This window comes from Austrofundulus limnaeus, unplaced genomic scaffold (genome assembly GCF_001266775.1).
Source record: "Austrofundulus limnaeus strain Quisiro unplaced genomic scaffold, Austrofundulus_limnaeus-1.0 Scaffold1804, whole genome shotgun sequence".
NCBI lineage: Eukaryota > Metazoa > Chordata > Actinopteri > Cyprinodontiformes > Rivulidae > Austrofundulus > Austrofundulus limnaeus.
Genome location: NW_013954206.1, coordinates 16,524 through 23,008, shown reverse-complemented (window position 1 = coordinate 23,008; position 6,485 = coordinate 16,524).

Genomic DNA, 6,485 nt, shown 5'->3' with positions numbered 1-6,485 from the left:
CCCAAGGAAACTGTTCAATAAAAAGTAACAAATGTAGATACATAGAATGAAAGGGTAGTGCAGGAGAAACGTAGAGACGAGGAGTACAGAACAGTCATATATTGAATCATGACCAGTCAGTCTGAGTTAACAGTGGTAAGCTAATCTGAAAAGATGTGTCTTTAGGCCAGTCTTAAACAGGGAGAGAGAGGAGGTGTTACGTAATCAATATACTGTATGTCTCAGACTGTCCCCCATGACAAAACCTAAATGCTACAGGACTCAATAAGTGGGTTCAGTTCTAGGGGTGGGGTCACGGGGGCATTGGCCCCAGTTGAAATCTGACTGGTCCCAGAAGTGCCCCTGGCCTGTCACTCATGTCTTTTGCCCGAGAGCGGTGATGGTGGATGCAGTTCCACGTTCAACCACTAGTGGCGCTAATGAGTCAAATCAAGTCTACAGAACAATCCCACTGAAAAAGTCTTTCAGCTGACAAAATATGGGTGTATTTTCTCACATGCTGTGTGTTTGAAAGTATTTTATCTATTTACAGTAAAGATGCATGTAGAATTGGTAAAGAGAATTGTGAAAGCTTTTTCTTAGGTACATTATATTGCATTGCAAGTGTGGAAGTTGTGACTAGTTAAATGTATACGCCTTACTAAAATTATTACTAAGGCCTCAGTTTCTATTTGTTGCGTGCCATTACCTGCAACCACCCACATAGCAGACAGGTGAGGGCCAGGTCAAACTGGCTGACTGCTAACATGTGGTTTGTCAACCAGATGTGGGCCAGGCCAGGCAATGATGTCATTGTTGGCGTTCCACATCTGGCCCAGCTTTGGTTTGGTTTATGTGGTGCTGGTCCATGCATGGACCACTTTTGAGCACTAAAAGGCCGTCATTCTTTGCAGCATCAACTACGTACGGCAGCCACTTTGTGCCATTTTGGGGAGATTTTATTTTTCAGCATTTAAACATAAACTCTGACACAAGATGAACCTCAGTGTTTCTCATCAGGATACGATCGTTTTAGGTAACATGAATCTGCAGTTAGTCTGAATTCTTTAAAAGTAAACCGAAATGTTTTGTTAATAAAATAAAACAGCAGTTTGAGCAGCTTTTTCAGGCGTTTAGACAATTGTTTTATTGAATACAGACATTTTTAAAAAGCGAATACTTTGGAAAAGACATTTCATTGAATCTGCGTTCATATATTCTATTGTCAGAAAACAAACAAACATTTTGTCTAAAGAAAATGTAACTCTGATTCGTTTGTATTTAAACTTTTGATTTGTTCCAATTTTCCTCAAATAAATTAGGTTGAATCACTTAAGAGTTATTGTGTTATGACACAACTGCCTTTAAAATATTTTTATGCTTATTTGGTAATAAATTACAAATTCTTTATTTGTAAAACTTTGCATAAGCCTTTTTTTAAAGACCTGGAAAGTTATTGCAGCAATTTTGTAAAAAAAACAGACATTTACTCTTTTTAGCTCCTCTAAAAAAACAACTATAATAATATATATTGTTGAAGAACACTTGGATTGTATGTATTTCCATTGTCTGTTAGCAAAATATCTCCTGAATGACTGAATGGATTTTAATGAAAATTTCAGGAAAAAGTCACTGGATGAAAATCCACAGCTGATTAGCTCTTGGATTCGGTCCAATTTAAGATGGCTGCCACAGATAATTAACTTCAGAAAATACAAAAAAATGGTTCCAAATCAGTCAGTTTTACAAACATTTAGTTTAACCTTGGTGTGGTAGTAGCTGAGGGTTATTCTCAACAGACTCAAAGTATTAATTAGTGCGTAAAACCTTTAATCAAAACACTTAACCTCAACTTCTGGAGTCAAATCTGCCTGTTAGCAAAATATCCCATGAACCACTGAAGGCATTTTAATGACAAATTCAGAAATAAATGCCTGGATATACATCTACGAGTGATTCATGTTTGGAGTCAATCCCATTCTAGATGCATGCTACAGCTAACTGACAGTGGCCAACATCAACAAGGTGCTGAACCGGTCTTGTTAGCATATTTTGAGCTAAAATTTGACGTGGTAGTATCTGAGCGTAGGGAATTCCACATGAAAATCCCTGYAGCAGAAAAAGCTGTTTGACCCAAATAAGTTTTTTTTTAATGAACCCAACAGACTGTCTGCTCCTTAACTGAGCCTGCAGCTTTAAGAGGAACCTGTCATTTAAGCATATAAAACAAGATTTAAACTGGGGAATTTGGAAAAAAGTATTCAAAATTCATTTTGTTAAGTTTCTTCTTAAGATGACAGTGATGTGATCTAATGCGTTTTCTGCTCAAGATCTTAATTTCTGTTATAAATCACTGCTGWTTGAGACCAAGAGGCTGCACAATAAACTTAAATGAATAAAAATAAAATTTGAGTGCATAAAACTGTTGGCAGCATGAAAACATTAAAACTCTATATTTACTCTAAATGTGAGCAAATTAGCTTTTGCTGCTCTGCTCACCATCTTTTTGAAAATTTAAATGAGAATGTAAAAGAAACCTGGATATTTCTGACACATGATCAATATGTTGACCAGTGATCCTCAAGTTTAAAACCCAGTCTTTGCCATTTTTCCAAGATTGTGCTCTTGAGGAAAAACAAAGTTTTATAGRCTTTTTTGATGTCTCACAATGTCACAAGATTGTGCGTAACATTTTTAAAAAATTTTCTTAATTGAGTTTGATTAAAACTGCTTCAACTTCATTATTTCTCACACAAGATAAAGTACTTTTTAACGGGATCATTGTAAAGAAAGAAAATGTTTTCACACTAAACAGCTTTATGTTTTTTTAAACTAAATAAAAATGATGGAGTTTGTATTCCCTCACAAAAGAAAGAAGTTGAATCAAGTAACTGTTTATATTTTGACCAGCAGGTGGCAGCAGAGGTTTATTTTAGATCAGATTTAGCTGAAGAGGATGAAGTTTTTCTTTCAGGCAGTTCTACAAACTATGTGATTTATTGAGAGAACTAAAAACAACCGAATATTAAAGATTTATTGTATTCCAACCACATCACCGCCTGAATATATCTATGAACCAATGAATGATTTTGTGCTTCAAATATTGTAAGAAATTCAAGACATTTTATGAGGAAGTACTTTTATATGTTTAATAACACAAAAGTTTTTTGCATTACTGAAATAGATTGTGTCTCAATAGACTTTAACATTTGAGGCAGATCAAACTTTTTTTGTTCAGACTTTAGCTAAATTAAATCACCCATGGAAGTCAATAATGTGATTATCTGTAGTGTTAGCAAAATATCTCATGAACCAGCCAAATGATTTTAATCAAACTCTCAGGAAGTAATTATGGGATGAACCACTAAAACTAATCAATTTTTTAAAATACTCTGAAGTTCATAAGTACATAAAACATTTAACGACTGTTGTGGATGACTCTCAGCTACTTCCACACCAAATTTTAGTTCAGTATGTCCAAAACTGACTGTGTTGACAAAGTTCACTAGATGTTCTTTCAATTTCTTACTTTTTATTTTGAAAATTGTATTTAAATTGTTTTAATGAGATACAGTTGATGCTGATCTGTTAGTCCTCAGTATGTCATCTGGATGAGTCTCAGCTACTACCACACCAACATTTAGCCCAGTACTTGTAAATGTGAGTTCTAGCTATTTTTGTGTTTGCTGAGTTTCCAAATCTGCTGCAGCCATCTCGAATCAGGTTAACTCCAAACGTTCATCATTTGTAGAAGTAAGTTTAATAATGACTTATTTGAGAGTTTCATGAAAATCCATACACTGGTTAAAATAATATTAAGCTAACAGACAATTACACACTCTGAAACAGCCTTTATGATACCAACATCTATAATTATTACTACTACTAACTATACTCGCAATATGAACTAACTACTACTACCAATTACATTAATATCTACCACTACTACAATATTACTATTAACAGTTACTACAATACTAACAACTAAAAAAATACCACTCTTATATTATTAACTACACACGTATTACTACCAGTAGTAACTACAATACTAACTTTAAATGAATAACTACTAACATATAGTAATAACTACAAATTACTACTACTAACTACAATACTATAAACAAACTACTGCTACCACATTATAAATAAATGTAGTTACAACCATGCTAACTATAAATACTACTGKTACTATTACAACTATAAACTAATAACTGCTACAAATACATTACTAATAAAAATAAAGTTACTGATTATACTATCTATAAACTAACTGCTTCTACTCATACACATTGATCATGAATGTATATTTCTTGTAACTGATTTTTTTTCTGTGTAAAATATTTGGTTTTGATGTGTTCCTGAATATTTAACTTCTTCTCAGGGTGAAACATTACTTTTTTAAAAAAAGAAAACATAAAAAACTACAAAGAACCGAGAAAAAATGTACCTTTTCAAATGTACACTTTATTTTAAACAAAAGTACAAAAAAAACAAAAACAAAACAAACAAAAAAAAAACATCAGATATTTACAATACTTGCATGGCATGTTCACTTTCTTTGGTCTTTTTTACCAATTTGATGAATTTCATTTTTATTATTTTTCCACACAAGGTAGGCAACAAACAGCAGCTCCGAGACGTGAGGTTATTACATGCTGGGAACTTTTTTCTTTTTTGTTTCCACCAGATGCTGAGCAAGCTACCGACGATTTAATTACATTTTTTTTAAAGGTCCGCAAGCAAATTTATGGACAGTTTAATTTCAGGACAGATCAAAGCTGAGATATGTGAACAGTTACAGAAAAAAATGCCCACCAGGATATTTAATCTCATACGATATAAATAGCATAAAGAAAATAAAATTCACACACTTCACAACTACATCCTGGCCTTGTCTTGGTTTTCGATTTTAGCAAAAATGCTCTTTAATGGGACCAAAAAAAAAAAAACTGGTGAAAGCTGCATGTATTTCATCATATTCTACACAAATTAGACATAAAAACATGAAGCCTACGTCACAAACTGAAGTAATTACAGGTAGGTTTTCAAAAAAGAAGGCAGAGGCTACTTTTAGACACGCGTCCTTTCCTCACAAACAGGTGGCTATATAAACAATCATTCCTCAACACTGATGGGGCTCAAACTAATAACATCAGACTTAAAACCACATTTCAGGTCCTTTGAAGCCAGGCTCTGTGGAAACGACACAACTAATAAGTATCTTACCTGTCATAAATAGTTTTTAAGCATTTCACTGATGGGCTAATGGCTAGTCTGAGTGAAGTCTAGCTTAAGAATGGGCTGCTGCATCTCAAAACAATTGTTTTATGTGAATATTGTTTAAATACACTTGACGTCGCCTGGAAGTGCTACAGCTAGCTGCTTCCGCCTCTGTTTGCATTTCTGTGTAATATCAGACTTCTGTTAGAAACCATCTTAATGCAAAACTTACGGTAAATACTTTTAAAGGGGCAATATCATGTAAAATCAACTTTTTTGAGTTTTACATCATGTTACAATGTTATACTCTCATTAAAAAACATGCCCAAAGCCTTGCTTTGACTCATTCATGCATGTTTGAAAAATCCTGCAGCGTTTTTAGGAAGCCATGCTGAGGAGCAAAATGACAGGTGGGGACCAGAAACGCCTTTTGGTACCAGAAACGCCCCAGGGGCGTGTCTTTAAGCCGAGCTTCCTCATGGCGGAACCCCCTCGCCCATGACTCCTGCAGGCTCTCGGGTGAAACTGAAAGTGAAACTTAAACTGTCTGCTGAGCTCCACTACTTCTCACTCAGCGAAGCTCTTTTCAGATTAACAGTGGTGGGCACCAGTCTGCTAAAGCGCAAATCTGCTAAATGCAGACCTAAATATTTCATTTGCACTTTAGCGGTCTTACTAATTTTTCTAACTCATAAGCAGATTTGCACTTTCTAAAATTAAAATGCAGTACCGCCAATACCTAATTATCTACCAGTCATCGTTATCTTGAACAGCGGGAGGTACGGCTGTCAATGAATCACAACACACGTGATCTATCCAACAGCACCCCTCCCAGATAAACACACTTATTGAGAAGGTATACATCCTTGCTGACTGTTGCTTTCGGTCAGGGTTCTGATTTCCCACAATGCTTTGCGTCTGCTTACGTAGCAGGAAGGCAGTAGCAAAAGCAGTTAACGTTTGTAATCCATACTAAAATTTTGAAATTTTGTATGCATTGACTTATTTTAATTTACAATCGGAGCTCCTTTTAAAAAAAGTTTAAACGCTGGAGCTCAATACTTGACGTAATTGGTCGAAGCAACGGGGTTAGAGACGCAGAAATGATTTAAAGATGTTATGCTGGTGAAGACAGACATCTAGTGGTCAAGTGGAGCAACTACATGGAAAACTTTAAAATCTAAGCTCTTATTTTGAAGGGAAGATAAGTTTCCTGTACTGTGTGCTTTCGTTTCCCGTCACAAATCAAATCCGTCATGTACCCAGAATGCATCGCTTCAGTTTTC